General features: G+C 49.9%; 1 protein-coding gene across 1 annotated transcript in view; it reads right to left on the reverse strand.

Annotated features, from left to right (window-relative positions):
• The window catches only part of CNTFR (ciliary neurotrophic factor receptor), a gene marked incomplete at both ends in the record, with an annotated part of 157073 nt that overhangs the window by 101208 nt on the left and 36663 nt on the right, over positions 1-19202 (reverse strand).

A 19202-nucleotide genomic window follows, 5' to 3' on the forward strand; every position in this document is an offset into this window, starting at 1 on the left:
CAGTTTTCAGAGGCATTCTCTGGGCTCCGCATACAGGTAAGGGCTTTTGGAAACTGAAATCATGAAAATGTCCACTGCTGCCTTGTCAGAGAATATCTGCACACACACACATACAGCAGTGTCTGAAGAGGAAATGCAGAGAAGTCCAAGAAGTTTAATGAACTGTCACAGCTTAACTAATCCTCACTTTTGCTCACCTCATCCCATGAGAGGCTGGGAAAAACAAGTGTGCAATACACGGCAGCTCTCTCTTATCTGGATGGGCAAATAATTTAGAGTGGAGACTCCTGGGTCATAGTGAGGCATCGCCTGCTCCTCCACCAAGCATGACGAGAGCTGAACAAATACTTTGTGATAATTTCCCATGAAAACTTTGCATCTGCTTTCCAGAAATATTAGAGCTAAAGGTAAGAAATGCATACAGGAGGGGGACGGCTTGCAAAACAGACCCAGAAAGCCACAGACACGAGAATGGATTTGGTGCAGAAAGGTGTGGGTGCTATGGGACCTGGTGCTACCCATCATCCTGGAGCCCTGGTATCCCTGCATCCCAGAGGTGCCCCTGTCAAAGCAAGCTGCTCCTGGGAGATGCAAACGTGTGCTGGCAGAGACACTGGGTAAATAACTGCAGCAGCACAAACATCACAAGTAGCCTTTTCTGGGTAAAGCAGCATCGAGGCTTTCAATTAGAGCTCAGGGCTCTGTTTTCTTAGACTCTTTCTCAAACTGTCAGGAGGCTTTACCTTTCCCATGTCCCTTATAAACACACGCACACATGGGCTCCCTGTCCCCAAAACCTCCTCATTACAAAAACTGCTTCCTAGCTGTTCCCATAGCAGAAAGAGGAGAATTTCACTGTGTGAAGCATCAGCCACTCTTGTTTTCATAAAGCAAGAGTCTGGGTGTAGCATCATACTCTCATAACATGGACAGTGTTTCAGAGATGCCTCCAGGACACCTGGCACTGAGCTGGGAATGACTCAGACAAGGTCTGTGTACAGATGCTAAATCACCACGGATCCCACAGCCTAACAAGAAGGCAATCCCCTTGCATCGAGGAACTGCTTTTCTGATATTGCAAAGAAAATCCCAGTTCCAGTGAGTGGTAGTGGAAATATCAGCTACACTGCTGGCCTGTCTCATAGGGGTGATGCTTCGCCTTGTCCTTCTGCACCAGTTTTTGGAAAAGATTTGTGGGAAAAACGAAAGAGCAGAACAACGAAGGGGCTGGGAAGCCTGGTGGTGGTCCTCAGGGAGCAGCAAGGAGGGAGACGGCACAGATTGGCTTTTAATGTCTTCCCTGAGAAGACATCCAGAAGCTTCGTCTCAGACCTCCATCACCGTTAAGACATCACCCCCCCTAGACATGATTCTCTGCAGGGAAGCAAAGGGGGTGAGGGGATCTTCTGCCAAACCCCTGCGTCTCAAAGGGGGGTGAGAGGAGAGAGCGGAAATGAAAAACAAATCCCGGAGCTGAGGATGTGCAGTGATCCCGCCAGCAGGGTGGGCTCAGCGGGAGATGAGATTAACCACCAGCATCTCACGGAGCTGCCGGGGAGAGGGCCAGCAGGAGGGCAGCCCTGGCTGGGATGGCTGTACCAAGGGCCCCAGCGGGACCTGCAGGAGATGGACATGTCCATGGTGGCACGAGGAGGGGACTGCCCCATGTACCACCCCTGCGCCGGCACAGGAGTGGAGGGGTTGACATGTAGAGGAAGGGTTGGAGAAGGAAGAGGGGAGATGATGGCACTGAAATATATATGAGATGAGACGGCTCGGCAGACACTTTTAAATCCACCCAGATGGGAAGCCACAAATAACCAGGTCCCCGTACACCATTAGCACATCACTTATTAATCCTCCATTAACAAAGGGGATGCAGATGGAGTACCATCCACCACTGTATTATTTTTTGGTGATTTCTCTTCCCCTCTCCAATCTTCTCCAAAGAAATCCCTCCTAATAACAACACCAAACAGTCACGTTTTCATTTCTCTTTTTCTTCTGTTCAGCTGAAACTTTAAAAGAAACAAACACAAGCAGAAACCTCTCCACAGCAGGTCTCCCTCTGGTCTTTTTTATCATTTTCTCAACACAGGACTTGAGGAAAGCCCAGGGTGCCTTTGGACACTTGCACATAACTTCCTTTTGCAACTCTGCCCACAGAAGCACATTCAAGCCTCCAATATTCTTTTATCCCAGGCAATTATTTGCAAAGTGAGCTCAGACCCCACACATTACAGCATTGTTATTGTCTGTTGAATAGTTCCAATGGGCCAGCAAGTTGCTTGCAAAATTACCTGGTTTTCATCCATGGCTTCCATAGGTAACTGCCTCCAGCCATGTACAAGGCACTAAAGAATAATTCTGCATTGGTGTTGAAAATAACAGCATCATAGAATCATCACAGAATCATTAAGATTGGAAAATACCTCTAAGGTCATCCAGTCCAACCATCCCCCTAACACCAATATTGCCCACTAAGCCATATTCATAAGTGCTACATCTCCACAGTTCTTGGATATCTCCACAGATGGCGATTCCACCAGCTCCCTGGGCAGCCTGCTCCACGTGACCACTCTCTCTGAGTAGAAATTCTTCCTAGTATCCAACGTGAAGTACTCTTGCCAATACTAACACACTGCAAGGTGCTTATCCACAATGCCTTTTGCTCAAGTCAGAGATACAGCTTGCTTTCTGGATCCAGTAATCATTTCACAAAACCACGGTCACAAGAGATGAAGAAGTTAAGCAACTCATATATTTATAAGACTTTAAAACTTAAAAAAACCCTCAAACCAACAACATGTATACAAACATAAAAACACCACCCACACACACTCATACCACCTTATTTGATCAGAGCTCATAAAAACCAGATGCTATTTTGGAAACTAACTTCCTTGGGAAAACAAACTGCCTGAAGTAAATCCCGGGGCCAGCATAGGCAGCTGCCCCAGTGCACTGTGCCAGCCTCAGGACACACAGAGGCCGCCTTAAAGCCCTCTGCAGAGCTCTGCAGAGCAGTGAGGGATGGCAAGCAGTCACTGCTAACAGGGAGTTGGACCTGGTGCTGGGCTTTGGGGTGATGGAGGCAGCAGAGCAAAACTTGAAAAACTAAAATAAATGTGGATGTCAGCAGGTTGTCAGAGGCACCATAAAACGCACACAGCAAAGGGCTGGAGATGCAGCGAACGAAGTGCTGGGTGACAGCACAGGCTCCGTGCTGCGGGCTGTCAGCGCCCAGAGGTGGTGCAGCCAGGGCTGGCGAGCAGGAGGGATGCAGTGAAGGGGGAGAGTGTGCGAATGGGGGTCACTGGCACACTCCAACCAACTCCTCTGCGCTGCCTGTAGAGATGTGGTCAGCACGGCCCATGGAATGCGATGGAGTGGTTGGGTGGAGAATCCTGTCCTGGATACTGGGCAGAAGGGAGAGTGTGGAGCTGCTAGAGTGGGTGTGAGCACACAAAGCTCTACAAAAAGCCTACCCAGGCTTACCTTGTCCCTCTCCAAGATCCTCTGAAGTATTTATCTTACTACTTAGGATGAGCACAGTTGCAGCAGGGCAGAAACTCAAGCTGCTGTCCCAAATTAGCACTGTGTTAGCTCAGGACAGGACTGAAGCACCAACAGCCATCATCAACCCAGCCCACAGCATTTGCTTCTCACTTTTAAAGCTTGGGCTTATCCTTGTCTAGATCAAGTCTAGTTTTCCTGCCAACAGAAAAGCTGTGCATCCCAGTGAGGAGGGGTGCACTTTTGCTCTCATCCCTCATCACAGCATCCCCCAAAAATCCACGTGAGCACAGGCAGCAGCAGAATGGCAAGCCCAGACTCTTTTCCTATGCTAAGCTCAGTGTTTCTAGCAGAGGCAGTGCAGGCTGCTACCCTCCATTAAATCACTCTGGGTGATAGGGAAGCCATTGAGGGCTCTGTCCCAAAGAGATCCCAAGGGCCTGGAAGAGCGTCCGGCATTGCACAACTCAGTGCAGCATCCCAGGAGGGGTCCACCATCCAGTTGGCCGCTCAGGAGGAATGCAAGGCCCCAGTCCAGGAAAGCACATGCTGATCTTTCAGCACCCGAGTCCTCCTGACCCCTGTCATCTAGAGGAAACTAACTTCAGATGGTGAGGGAGAGAGGAAGGGAGAATTACCCACAGTAGAGCCAGGAGGGAGGGGAATGGGATGCCTCAGGGCTGGAGGTCACACAGGAAAGCACCATGAACGTGAAGCTGAGTGTTGGCAGGTCTCAGCCCAGCCCCTAGAAGGCTTTCCCTGGTGCTGCAGGCAGGAAAGGAACAGCAAGCTAGCTCCAACCACAGACCTGTGAGGTGTGGGTTTGCTCCAGGCTGTGTGGCAGCTTCCAGCCCCGCGGAGGGTGAAAGAGCTCTCTGACCTCCCCTCTCAGAATGCAGGGAAAAACCTGATTTGTGCTGTTCTGCCTCCCCACACTGCCCAGCACAGGCCATAGAAGCAGTCTGTAGGTCCTGCACTACAGAGCGATAGAAGGATTTATAATCCTGTATATTTAGAGGTGGGACTCTGTGAGAGCTCTAAATATTTGTTTCCCCAGCCTCTCCACAAACTGTTTTCTCCCAAGTTTGTGTTCCTCCAACCAACATTTATTTTTGGAAAAATAAACCAGAACAAATGGCACTAAATGCAGAGGCACTGCTGGGAGAGCTCTGGTTCCCAGTGAGAACCTCCTGACACCACCAAACCCCCGATCCTGTTCCTCCACCATGGGAGATGGGGACAGTGGTGACAGTGGGGTCCTGGGCTGGTGGTGACTTCTTATTACATGCAGCAATTGGATCCAGATGGGAAGAGAGGATGGGGAGCAGTGAGAAATCCCTAGGCAGGGGATACACAACAAGGAGACTGAATTGAACTGCTGCGGGGCAAGGACTGAGGATGCTATTTTAGGATGAGGCACTGAGCACATCAGCAATTCTGCACCCACAGCCTTGCAAAATGCTAGTATTGAGAATACTCACATCACAGGAAGGCACGTATTTTCAAGTGTCAGCTTTGGAGAGTCCTACTCTCCCTCGCCAAATAGGAGCTTGCAATGGATGAGAATCTTTAGCAATCAATGCTGATGGAAAAAATAACCTAAATATTTAAGATAATCAGAAGAATAAAAATGAGAGTGGAACCTGCAACATACTATTTCCTGCCAGACATCAGGAGCAGCATATCCACATGATCCAGCAACAAAACCGCTGCAGCAATCACATCAGCTTTACTTCTCCAAACCGTTCTGCAAGCTGTGGGCACATCTTCTGATACAAAATATGTCAGAGGGTCAGCTCAAGATGATGACAACTGAAAAACCTAACACCTTAGAACACAAAATCTTCACTCAACTGTGAATTCAGCCAGAGACTGGACAACCCAAAATCTCAATACCAAATGAGACAGGAGGTGATGGCCATCCCACCACAGTTAAGCATGTCTTTGTGTTATGTTACCTCACATCCCTAATGGAGTTTCGTAGGCTGTTTTCTCACTCTGGACTGCATGAAGTTTACAGAAAAAGACAAATACACTGCAGCCATTACCTTGAATCAGCCCTTCTGACTATAATTCAAATAATAGCAACTGCATTTACTTCCTGAAAGGGTAAGACAAGTCAAAGCAAGGGAAACAAACCATGCGGAAAAGAAATGGGTAGGCAAAAAAATAAAGGCAATGAACAAACAGCAAGTACATTCTTAGGACTGATTTCAGGAGACAGTTCTGACAACCTACTTTTCACATCAAAGGCAGGGGCTGTCCCTCACCAGATCTGAACAGCCCTGCCCCGGTACCACATCTTCCTCCTTGTACCAGTTTGGTGCTCACAGTCCCGAAACCACCCACCAGGAGACTCCCAGATTGGCCTGGGGCTCACCAGGTGTGGGACAGCTCCATCCAGCCATGCCACTTCCCGTGGCATGTGGGATGTGCCATCCTATTGGTGACACGTACCTGAAGCTGTTTTCAACACCAGACAACCACCCCAAACTGGCCCCCAAACTTCTCCTTAATCCTAGCAGAACAGCGGGTTAAAGTCCCAATTACAGAACTGGAAACACAGTTACCCAAGAGAGAAATAAACCAATTACAAAAAAAGCCCAAAACACAATTCCAGATTATATTTAACACTCAAATTCCTCCTTAATTGCTCCAGTGTTTCAGCCAGTTTGCAGGGGAGGAGCAGGAATGGCAAATTAGCTCCCCCTCAGGGCTGCATCCCTCTGGGGATCTTTCCGAATTTACATTCCCATTGTGTTCTTTAATTAGTGCATTCCTTCAGCTTTTCTGAGAGTCCCAACACTTCCAGGGCTGTGGCAGTACTTTATAAATAATACGGGAATATTCACTGCATTTGTGTTGTGCTCCTCCCAGCATCCTGGTGGCAGTCAGCTTTCCTGAGGACCACACATAGTCCAGAGCAGCCCACCATCATCAGACCTAGATCTGATTTCGAGGGAATCTCACTGACCTCCTCTGCCTCCTTCTTCTGCCTTTCTTGGGGTCCCACCATCCCGGACAACAGTTTCTCTCCAATTGCTTTGATTTGATGCGTCCCCATCACATGGTTCCCATGCTGGGATGGCACTCTGAAAGAAGGTCCCACGACTCTTTGACTGCTCCATGGCTTGAGCCCATCAAGCCTGACCCTAGCAGCATCGTGCCATGTACCAAGACACGGGCAACGCCTTCCAGCCATAGACTTCTGCTGGACACAAAACAATGGGGACAAAATCATGGGGCCAAAATTGTAGAATGTATTTAGACTTCAGCAAATCAGCCAGCCACTGCCCACAATAGTAGTGCAGGCAGAACCCAGAACCACTCATTACTCAAAATGGTGGGAAAGCCTCCAGCACCTCCGGGCATGCAGAGGTTCCCCCAAATAGCACTAAAAAACTGAATGGGAACAAAGTCCAAAGGAAAGGAAAGACAGCTCAGCGCGATTGCGCATGGCAGGCTCCAAACCATCATTTTCCCAAGCCTCATTAGGGATGATTTATGAAGGCTGACACCATCGTTAACCTCTGACCACGTCCCACTGCCTACAGGGCATTTCGCAACCTGCCCGCACTGTCTAGCAGCACGGCAGTGGATGACTGCAGCTCTATCTGCCCCCTTAGCACAGCCGGGTGTGATGAAGGCAGCTCATTGCATCACCTTACATGTGGCAACCTGGCCCGGGGTACGGTGCAGTGCTGGCTTGGGGGACAAACCCCACAGACTTGGCACAGGCACTGGGCAGTAATAACTCACCATTTGCGATCCCATCTGGTTCTGACACGTCCATTATTCAAAGGCATTTGGCAAAGACCTCGGGCAACTAATTTCCAGTGTCTGGGTCAGTTCACAAGCTTATGAATTCCCAAACTACCCTCTGTTCGTGCTCATAGCCAAACACTGAACGGGATTTTGGCTTATTTCAAGGGAGCTAGTGTTTTCTTAAAACACCTGCCCTCAATGCCTGCAAAATCCCATGGATTTCCATCCCATTTAGTGAACATATCTAGTCCTCCTCTAAGCTGGACTAAAGTGAAAATCCAACGAGTCCACAATGACACATGCTGACAGCACACAAGCCTCAGTATTGAAAAGTGGGAAAATTCCCCATCTTTTAGCAATTCCAATCCACAGGTGATCTTCACAGAATCACAGAATTGAATCGAAATCAGAATCTTGTGCCATCAGAGACTCTGAGCCAGGGATGCATGCCTCTGTTCTCCTTTTCCAGTAACTGAGGAGCATAAAAATGGCAGAGCAGAAGCAGCTCCTACTTTGGGACCATCCCCAGTCCTTCCATTGAACATTCCTTTTCTTCCCCTCTCAGTAGGGGTCCAAGGATGCGTCCAGCCGCCCCACTTCCAGTCAGTCCTCAGCCCCATGGCAGTGCTCCATGGCCACGCTTGCTTGGCCAGATGACAACTGGTCCCACTGCCACCGAGTGCTTGCAGCTCTTAGAAACCACCTGGCATCACATTCCCGTTCAGAGGAGGAGTGGGAGGTGCACATGTGGGAATAGGAGATGAGGGTTTGCTTGAGACAGCTCTGTGCTTTTGGCAGGACTCGAGGGCATTTGTTTTGAAGCTGTGTTTACATGCCTTTGATCAGATGTGTTTAACTTTTCTGGTGCGTGACAGCAGCAAAACAAGTTTGATACATGGATAATGAAACACATTGTGCGTCTGTACATGTAAACGGCTATAACAAGGCTGTGCACATCAGTAACTCAAGCTGGAGGCGGAGAGGGGGAGATGGAGATGGGGGGAGAATGCATCACGATGATGCCAAGGCGTTAAGAAAACGCACTAACCCAGCAACAACAGCTCAATTGCAGCTGCAGGGTTGGCCAAGTGGAGCATGCCCCAAGAAGCAAAACTCTTCACAGCATCATAGGGAGCTCCTCCTTACCAGCTATAACCCAGGGAGGGGCACCACGAAGGGCTCTCATTTCAGCACAGCCCGAGGACACTGCTATCAAGCTGTCCCAGCTGTGAGGTCCTCAGCAGCTCCTGAAGCCAGAGCTGCCTTTGAGAAATCTGGCAGTCAAAATCAGCAAGCAAAAAAGGGAAAAGCGCTCTCAGAGATAGTCCTAAAATAGCCTCTCCCTGAAATGCTATGGCACACCTGGCACAATTATCAAGGACGTTCTTGCATATGTTTAGACCAACTGGACCGCTAAACACCCTGCCGGCATTTCAAGCCTCGAAAGGCACTAAAAGCTTCCTCCTGGCATGCCAGTAAAGTGCAGAGCGCTGCTGGCTTCCTCCAGAGTAGCAGGACAGCACCAGAGCCATGTGCACAGCCATAAGCAAGGGAGCATTTCCCAGCACTGCAATGCAATGCCATGCTCTGAATGGCCAGCACTTATGATGACGTGGGGCAAAGCCTCAGCAGAGACACTGGGCTGCTCCTGCTAAGCACTGTGAAGATGATCATCCCATTTGGGAGGCTAAAGGGCAGCAGAGGAGCATGGATGCTGAGCACGCATCACCACCAGCCTCTGCTTAAGAGCAGACCTGGGCATGTTAAATTTACTAGTGCAAATGCAGGCAGCGAGACTTTATAATACAGTCCCATGCTGACCATGCTTCAAGATGAGAGATGCCACTATTTCTCCGTGCTTAGCACAGCAAATGACTGGAGCATGCTGGCACAAGAGGTTTCCTAATGGCATGCCACCTCACTACACAACCTGTCAAGCCGACGCAGGCTTATGCGGTGGAGCACAGTTGGCAATAGAGGGGGAAGTGAATACTCAGCTGTGATAAATATTTAACGTGCTTTTAGTCCTGAAGAAGTGTAGCACTGAGGCCATCATCCTGTAAGTGAAAACCAAGGCTGATTAATGGGGGAAGGTACTCCCATTTATGGGAGGTTAGGATCAATCCCAATTCTCAGCTATTTGTTGAATCTTTAATGCTCTTTTTCGAGAGCAGTTTCTTGGTGAAGGGCAGCATCCTAATAAGGCTGCTTTAACGGCACGGATGTTAAGAGGGTATAAATAAAAGCCTTGTGAAAAAATAAACAGTGAGATGAAAAGGAAGGTTTTGCATGGTCACTGCATTTGTATGGCTTGAAAAAACAGCTCTGAGAAGGTCCCTTCTTCTCTGGAGGGCGGATTTGTCTCTTTCACAGCCTTTCCTGCCATCACAGAGCTGAGTCCAGACTCATTGCCAGGCTGGAAGGAGTGGCTGCCCACGAAGTCAGAAAAGCTTCCCAACTTTCAGCAACCACTGTGTTTGCAGAGGCAAAGCAGCTGAGTGACTGTAATAAGTGTGCCATCCCTGTAAAAAGCTTCCAGCTGGGTCCCTGCATTTCCAGACTAACAGCTGCTCTTTGATCTTTCACCTCCCTCATTTCCCACTGGAAAGGTCTCCCCTGCTTCCTCCACACCTCAGCCCTCCTCTCAGTTCAGCAGACTCATCTCCTCATGCCCCAACCATTTCCCCCTCCAAGAACAGATATCCCACGCTGTCAGCCACCTCAATGGCTAAGATCAATTCCCTTTCTCTGCACCGATATGTCTCAACTACATCCCCTCCCTCATGGCCTCCAGCACCCCACTCTCTTCTCTCCTGAACAGATATCCTTCATTTGACAGGCACTACCCACGGGTGCATCTGTGACAGCACTCCTTACCCAACACAAGGCAGCACAGCAGGACAACTGTTCTCCAAGGCTGCTAAATGGGCCCAAGTGAGCAGAGTAAAGCCGTCTTCACTGTCATGGGTAGGAGCCTGTTTTTGTTCGTACCACACAATGCAAAAAAGTCCAGTGTTGCAAGCAAGGCTGAGCAGAGCCCTTGATCTCCCTCAGCCCTGAGAAGGTAAAGACAGTGTTGCTGGCTTTGTCATGGGCCATTCTCACAGTCCCAAGCCAACAAAGAAAACAAGAGGCCAAGCCTCGTCTCCTTCATCAACAGACCTCAGACACAAGCCAATGTGCTGTGGGAAAAAGAACCCGCACAGCAACATGCATATCTGTGCCAAGCATTTGTCACCTCTCCCCATGACACATGGCTTCATGCCCTACCAGCACATCTCTCATCTCCTGCCATGCAGTATCCACCTGCTGATGTGTACACAACAAATACATCCTTCCCACTCCACTCCTGGCTGGGCACTGGGATCAACCAGAATCTGAAAGCCAACTCCACTGTCAGCACTCTTCCTCATCCAGCCTTGTTAAGAGTGACCAGAAGCTGAGATACTGGACAGAGCCTCTGCTACAGGCTAACCTGCAGGTTGTCTTCGGTCCTCCTGATCCCAGCAGAACGCATGGAAGCAGGAACGCTCTCCTGCACACCACCAGTTGGCTGACAGGAGCTGACCGTGCAAACTGCCAGCATTAGAGGGAGAATGAGCACCGGAGAGAAGCAACTGTATCCTGAAGGGGACAGGATTACATCCAATTCCCCTGCAGGGCTCCACATTCCTGCTGCCAAACCACATGGATTGACCGCACAGCTACGAGGTGCTCCCAGCACAGAGAAACCACCTAGGTGTTCTGACTTCCCTCCCCAGATCAGGAGACCCTTTTGCAGACCTAGGCATACCGAGGGTGATGGAAACAGGGCTGCTGTTGTTTACAGGCTGCTGGCAATGGTGCTGGGCACCCCACATCCCTCCCCCAGCCAGGAGCCAGCTCCAAGAAAGGAAATTACACGAGCCAGAAGGTTTGATGGAATGAGCCCATTGGGCGGCTTGAAGATAGCTATTAATGGAGAGCTTTCTCTAATTGCTTTTGTATAATCTGGGGCTGCTAGGCGGAACTGGGTAATAAATGAAATCCAATTACATTTTCTCTCAGTATTTATTTTATTAAGTAGAATTCATCAGCTGATGAAGGGCCCCTCGAGGTAATGGCTCATGACCTAGTGGAAGGCACTTTTTATTATTATTATTATTATTATTTTCCTCACTTGGGGAAGCAGATAATTCAGTTCCCCAGCAAAGGCAGGCTGGTCCCCCTGCAACCTCACCGTATGGGGTGGGAGTCACCATGCAGGATGTGCACAGCACCCACACTTTTCTCCAAGCAGTGTCCCTGTTCCTACTGCTGGAGCCCCAGCAAGCTGCCAAAATCACCTTAAACAGAAATGGATCATCAGTACACAGCTTTCATGGTGGGTCCAGAGTGATGCTGCAGGGATTATTCCTACTGGGCATGGAGTGCCCTCTCAGTCTATGCCTGTCCTGGAGGCTGCAGATTTTGGGGGCAGCGCTGTTTCCCTTGGATCAGTGTGCAGCAGAGGACAGTGCTCTAACTTACAAACTTTGGGCTCAGTAGAGGACACATCTGACAACCACCAAACAGGCTGCAAGCACCAGGAACTCACATCCACCAAACACACCCTCACACCAGCACATCCATAAGGACCAGACTCACACCACGCTGCAACAATGAACATGAACCTAAAACACCCTCAAGCATCTGTCTTGCATGCATGTGCCTACTGCCAGCAGGTAAGGCAAGCTGGGAACATTTGGTACTGGCACCACTGTGATGCGCTCCAGCTCCTGAGCACAGCTTACAGGAAGGCACTGCTGGAGCACAGAAACTAAATGTGGGCACATGGATCCTTCTCTGGGGATGGAGCAGCAGCAAAACCAAGCACAGCAGAGGTCAGGAGAAGAGCACAAGGTCTCTGCTTGGTAAACAGAGTTCCAGACAACAATTCCATGGGACTGGGGTGGCCACTACAGTGCAAGTCCATTCCTCCTCTTCAGCCATGTGGAAATTTGGCTGCTTTCCACCCCATCTTCTCACCCAGGTACCAACTGCTGCTCTCCCAAACCCAGCGCCAGCAACAGCAGCAGCAGCTCACCCAGCCTCTCATTGCCATCTTGTCATACAAGCCATTCATCACCCGCCAGTGAGTGCTCATTACAGTCGACAGACTCCAGCCTCCATTAATTAATGGGAAATACTTAGAGAGGCATACACACATGCACAAATCTGTCTGAGCAATTTCCTTCAGCACCCATGCAGGCGCAAGCAGGTGCTGCGGCAGAGGTAGCGAGCTGCAACCGGGCGCAAAACAAAGAAACATCAATGCAACAAGAGAAAAACACGGCATGGTGGTGGCTTATTTTTTTCTGGAAGTGAGTATGAAGTGCCCCATGGCAGCCCAACACAGCTCAGCCTGCACCAAACACAGCCTTCGCACCGCGGGTTGAGCGGAAAACAGATGAAGTCAGAGCTGACAGCGAGCTGTGCGAGCAGTGCCACGTTTCCCCGCGCTGCGGCAGAAGCAGAGGGCGAGGAATGAAAGGGTTTCAGAGGGATCTTCTGAAGCTTGTCTGGCTTTTTGATTTTGGAAGAAAACCTAAAACCGATTTGAAATGAGATCTAAACATCGTGTCAAAACCCGGTGCTTGATCTTTTTCACAAGTGGGCTTTCACTTTCTTCAGCTGAGGCTATTTGCCAAACACAACACAGAAACACAAGCTATTCCTGCTAATCCGAAGCTATTTTTCACCAAATATGTGATTCATCTGAAACCTTTCTGCCCGGCTCTGCTTTAGTAGCAGCTATCTGCTACACCGCCCAGGCAGGATTTATGCTCAAATGAGCATTTGTGAGCAACAGTCAGATGGGATTCATAGAGAAACGTATCATCAATAAATCTGTCAATCACTTCTCCAGCTCTCAGCACGGGGCTGAAGCCTCGAGTAAATACTCAGCACTTTGTCAACCTTTACCCCAGCAAAGTCTGGGTAAGAGACCTCAGGACTTAGCCTATTGATCACTTACCGTTGTTTGCAATGCCCTGTGTACGTTAGAGATGCTCCCTTCAAGCAAGATTAAATACCTGGCTTATGGCAATGGGATTCAGGAGAAATCATTATTATTTTTTTTTGACTAGCAGAGGAACACACACATCAAATTGCCCCATTGCCCATGGTGGTACCAGGGCCAGGTGACCACTGCTCTGCACCCATGCTTGTTCCCAGTGGGCTGTCACAGCATGTCCCAAGGCCATGGAGCACATTTCTGTGTGCTAAAAGCAGTTCTGTTTCTGCACCTCTCAGCTCCTCCGGTAGCGTTTTGTTGCAGTAACAATGGAGTGACAGCTTCCCTGCAGCTCTGAGTAGCATCCCCAGCTCAAAGGCAGCCTTAATACATCACTGCTCCCGCGCCTTTCAGTTCTTACATTTGTTTGAAGTTAAGCTGATCTAACTTGGGCGACTGGGCGCAGACAGAGTCGCTCAACCGAAGCGCATCGCAGAGGAGCTGCAACAGGCATTCAGCAGTGCTGACACCTCCCTGGCCAGGGGATGATGCTCACTACCCATTCTCCCCAAGCATCACTTAGATGCATTAAGACAGACAGAAGTGCCTATCCTGGCCCACCCAAGGGGACATCTGGGATGTTCCCCATCCTGCAATCATGCAGCTAGAAAACCCAGCACTCATTCCTCCAGCAGAGCATCTCCCAGAAGCATCTCCTTCTCTCCACCGACTGCATAGAAAATCAGCACACCTTCAGTCTTCAAATTTGAGACAGACACCCAAGCCAAGCCAGAAGACAGCCCAATTGTCCCTGCAGCACAGATGTCAAGAGCCAGAAAGCAAGCAGAGATAAACTGACTGCAAAAAACTTTCACATGGGAGCCCCTGACTAGGTTTGCCTGGAAGGGCTGCAAATGCAGCACTGATGATGCTTCAGAGGGAATAATTACCCTTAGGTTTGTCAAAACAAGGTCTGCTGCCCACCATGCAGAAGCCAGGTGTGTTTGTTCCATACAACACATCACGTTTTTGCTGATTGCTGGTGAGAAGTTAGGAGCAGGGACACCCTGCTGCAGGACACCCCACACAGCTGCTGCAGACTGAGCACTGCTTGGGATGGAATATGCTTCAAAGGGAGATGAAGTCTCACTTTCTAACAATGCTTTGCCCTCAAGTCACCACCAAGCAGACCAGCGTGCAAAATAAATATCCCTCTGCAACTAAAAACCTGCAGTTCATACCCCAAAAAGACAGCCTGCAAGTGCACATCACATCATCAGGGCACACGATGGGCTCACAGCCTGCAAACCCTGACACGTGCCCAACAACCAGTTGCTCCCCAGCTGCATGGCACTGTCAGCGTGGGCACACGTGTGCGAGGTGGCACGCCAATTCCCCAGCCCTCACCCACACAGCTCGCTGCATCGCGGGCAGATTTCTGACGCACGCTCACCTCCCGCCTTGCTTTATTTCTGCCGTGTGCCCGACCTCCCCCTGTCCTCTGAGTACTTCTCCCGCTGCCGTTTGTTCCTGTCCTTTACAGCCCTGCTGCTGTCACTCGTGTAACCTTGCCTGTTTGGTAATTTGTGGCAATAAAGTGTCACGGTGGGGAAAAAATACAGCATCCCAGCGGCATATAAATCTCTGATCCATAAATTGTGCAGGCCCCACGTGCGTGCCCCTCCTTTTTTATGTAAGTGCTACGATTTAGGGCAAGGGGAAGAAAAAGAGCCAGCAATATGATCTCAGTGAAGGGCAGCACTGAGCCAAACTTGTTAGAGGCTGTTACACCAAGCCTAGCATGTGCTGCTAACTGCCCTGGAGCAGAGTGGTGTCCCAGCAGCCTGGAACCATCCTGCTGTTAGAAAGAGAGAAGGTTCCCACTGGCACCCCATCTCCATTGGAAAGGACAAGGGTAATGCAGCAGGTGCCTCACACAGCTTTCGCTCACAGGGCAGATCCCACTTCAGATACACCCCACATCTGCCCTAAGGGGCAGAGCATCGGGCATCCATCATCACAGTTCTCCTGGGGCCAAGACCCACAGTGGCTGTAATGCAATCTGGTGAGTATATAGTATTTCAGAGGGAGTGCTGTCCTCGTTACTGACGGTTGTTTCTTTTAATTGGAAAACACTGCTTGGCTCCATTAGAGCCCTCATTTACTGAATGATTGCCACGGTCATGCTGTAGCTCAGCAGTAAAAAGCCATCCCCAGTACTGCTGCTGCCTCTTGGCTGAGCCACATCTCCTGTGCCTCATCCTGCAAGCCACCCCACTCACAGCCCTTGGCACATTAGGATCTCGCCTGCCACCCATCATATAGAATAGCAGAAAGGCTTGCATTAAAGCCTCCTCCTGACATTGACATCTTTCTGGACATCCATGGCCCACCTGCGCAGCTAAGTATCATGCCTGTGAATACAAACAAGCTGGGGAATGCACATTCACTAGACAGATAGCTTGAGAAAGTGTCATCACCACTTGAAAGCCTATATGTGGTTTTGTTACAAAGGTACCCACTTCCTGGCTTGCCCACTAGTCAGAGGAATATATGGTCAGAGCAAAGTGGCACCCTGGAGACAGGCTGAAGCTGAGCAGAGAGCAAGGGATGCTCAGAGCACTCTGCAAAAACTGTGTAGATGATCACATTACAGGGAGCAGAAATGTCCCTGCCCCCTGGCTCAGGAATGAGGCACCCTATAGAGGATGCGTTAAAATACACAGTCAGGTTTGGTATCCTAAACCTGCCTGCAGACACCTCCTTCTCTCCTGCAGCCCCAGGCCACTGAAGCACTTGCTTTGAGAACACCATCCCACCACCACGGCTGGTCTTCGGAGCCCCAGTAACAAGCTGTTAATTATAGAAAATCCAGCAGAGGTCACCAAAATGGACAGGGGAGTTGTGGAAGACTGAGCTGGGCTCTCTGCAGCAATGCAAGGCAAGACGATGAGAGGCAGTGTGCTGTAGCTGAAAGAAAAGGCTGCCACTGGATGCAAGGAGAAACTTCTGCCTGTCCTGAGGGCCAGCTGGAGGACTGGCTCAGACACTTGCTCTCACTGAAGACATACATGGACATACACTGCAAGACCTAAGCTGGGCTCAGGAGCCACTCCTGACATTGAGGCTGAATGGTTTGTACCAATTCAAGTGCTCTGTGTGTTACTTGAAGAGGGATGTAGACTTTTACAGGAAACAGAATGGCACTGGCCACACTAACTAACTAACCAGTAGGAAAAACCTCTTTTCTGAGCCACAATCCCAGGAGGCAGAGGATGGAGACCTCCAAGCTGTAAAGACTCACAGCCACACTTGACCTGAAACAGCACTGGTGACAGTTCTGCTCTGAACTACAGATCTCCAAGGTCCATGTGGGTCTGCAGCAATGCAAGGAGATGAGATCACTGTTCACACCTTATTTTTGATAGCAGAGCACCTCGGGGCCCCTCAACCATGTTATTCTTGCCATCTGAAGGGCACGTCCCTCCTTCTGAACAAGGACAAAGCCCTCGAGCAAATGAGCCACCATCACCGGCAGTGCCTGGAGGGATCCATCTCAGACAGAAGGTAGGACAGATTTCTCTTCAGACCCTCATAAACACTGCTAAATGCTCAAAAGCTGCATAAACAAGTGACAGCAGCAGAGCTCTGGCAAGACATCTGTCCATCTATAAATAGCGCTCAGCCGCCTGTCCTTATCGCAGGGCTTTGATGTGTTTGGGGAGAGCATTTTTTTCCCCGTCTCTTCCAAGTCCCAGGCAGCACAGATAATGGGCTCGCATCGATCCAGCTCAAGTATTACTAAACTTCCTACTATCGTGGCAGCGCGCCAGCCTCAAAGAGGACAAGAGAACATGTGTCTGTTCAGAGCCAACCACAAGGAGCAGGCAGAAAATTGCTTTAGACTTTAAAAAAAAAGAAAAGAAAAAAAACAGGTGCTTTTTGCAGATTTGTAGATCAATCTACAATGTATTTTAGAGGTTTAAAAAAAGTCAATAGAAACAAGATATATCATTGCTGCACAAGAGCCTGAGAAGTCGTATTTCTATTTATGCTTCTATGAGCACTGCACCGTGGGCTCGCCTTCCTGCTGCTCCCTGCTGAGGTCCTGCATTGCTTCTCCAGCAGCAAAGATGGGGCCAGAGGATCTGCTTTCACTAACTCTTTGGCTGTACCTGGAGCTGGTTGGGGTCTGATGTGCCTTATATGCATCACAGCTGCACTTTATGCCCTGCTTGCTCTGCAGCCATATAGACATGGGCAGCTGCACCAGCACACTGATCTCCCACCATCTGGGTCCCCACCAACCTGGTTCGAGCACACAAACACACCTGGGTTTCTTGGGATGCTCCTGGGTTTCTTGGGATGCTCCTGGGTTTGGGTGTTGCTGAGATGGCCCCATGGTGACCACTGCTCCAGCCAATGCTGCTGTCCAGGGGACCCTTCTGGCAACATCACATTGTGTACATAATGCAACAAGTATATGCCCACAGTGCACTGACTGCCAGAATAGCACGGTGCGATGGCCAGCCCTCTGCTGAATTCCCCAGGAATTCATCCCTCCTATGGACATGTCTGCCATATACCCACCACTCCTCTAGCACCACAGTGGCACAGCTTGCAGAAGCCTTCTCCCTTGCTTTTATTATTATTAAATGAGCCACACGACGTGCCTTATTAAACCAGACCTAAATCATGCCTGCCCCTCCCTGGATTCTGTGTAATGCATCAGCCATTAAACATGCAATTAGTCTGCATTCACAAATCCATGCACTGCTCACAGCGGGACCGCTTGCCTCTGCTGCTGCCTAACGAGCCTCCAGGCAGCAGGTCCCACTGGATCTGGCCACAGCCATTCTTGAGGCACAAACAGCCTTCCTTTTCAGAGAAAGAAGGATAATACGTGCATCTGGACCCCTGAAGTTGATGGTGTATCATTGACGCACAGGGGGAGCTGTGGGATGCCCAGCTCTAGTTGCCCCAGAGCCCAGCCTAGGTCATGGGAAATGAGCAAGGCCGCAGCCTCCAATCCTTCCTACAGCCTGAAACACAGCTACAGCACAAACACCTTCCCCACATCCCACCTGACCCCAAACCCATGCCCCTCCATCCGCTTCCCATTCCTTTGCCAGGCTTGAGCTGCTCCAGCAGCACATCAGCAGTGTTGGGCTTTTATTCCTGCACTGCAGCATACGAGCAGGCGCCAGGGGACGTATCATTCAGCAAAGTCAAGGAAGCAACAAGCAGCGTTAACCATTAGCATGTGTGTACGGAGACCCCTAATAAACTCTCTTTTCCCTTGCTCCTGTCTGCTTTGCTTTGGGCCACTAAATCCAATTCGGCAGAGCTCAGAGCTTGTAACGAAGCTGCAACACATTTGTCAGATCCCCGACTAGACCCATGGCTAATTTTACAATGCTAATTTATCTCACCATATTATATCGCTTTCATTTCATCCCCCCGGATCCCATTACTGCCAGCGTACCTTGTAGCCAGCGTGTAACAGTAATTGGTATTATTAGCAACGTACTCTCCTTGTGCTGCTCTCTATTTGCAGAGCTGCAAGGAGAACTGTTGCTGGGTGGAGGATGAGGGACGGGAAGCAGTCCTTACTCCACACCATCCTACAGATGCCACCCCCAGGCACTGCTGATGGCAGTTCTGCTGCTGCAGACCAATGTGCCCCACCAGGTGCTGCCCACCCCTGTGGTTTCTCACCTTGAGCTACATCCAGTGCCTGCACCCATGCCCAAATGCACTTGCAGGGTGTGTTCCTGTCCTTGCCTAGGGCTCAGGGGACAATGATTTGGTTGATGCAAACTGAAAGAGGCTGCAAAACATCCCTGGGAAATGGGTTGCATGGGGGAGAGCAGTAGAAGCAGGCAGTGAGAATTCCTGACACTTGATGTCTTGGTGAAGTTTCACCTTGCTGGTGCAAGTGATTGCT

The sequence above is a fragment of the Tetrao urogallus genome (assembly GCF_951394365.1).
Source record: "Tetrao urogallus genome assembly, chromosome: Z".
NCBI classification, from domain to species: Eukaryota; Metazoa; Chordata; class Aves; order Galliformes; family Phasianidae; genus Tetrao; species Tetrao urogallus.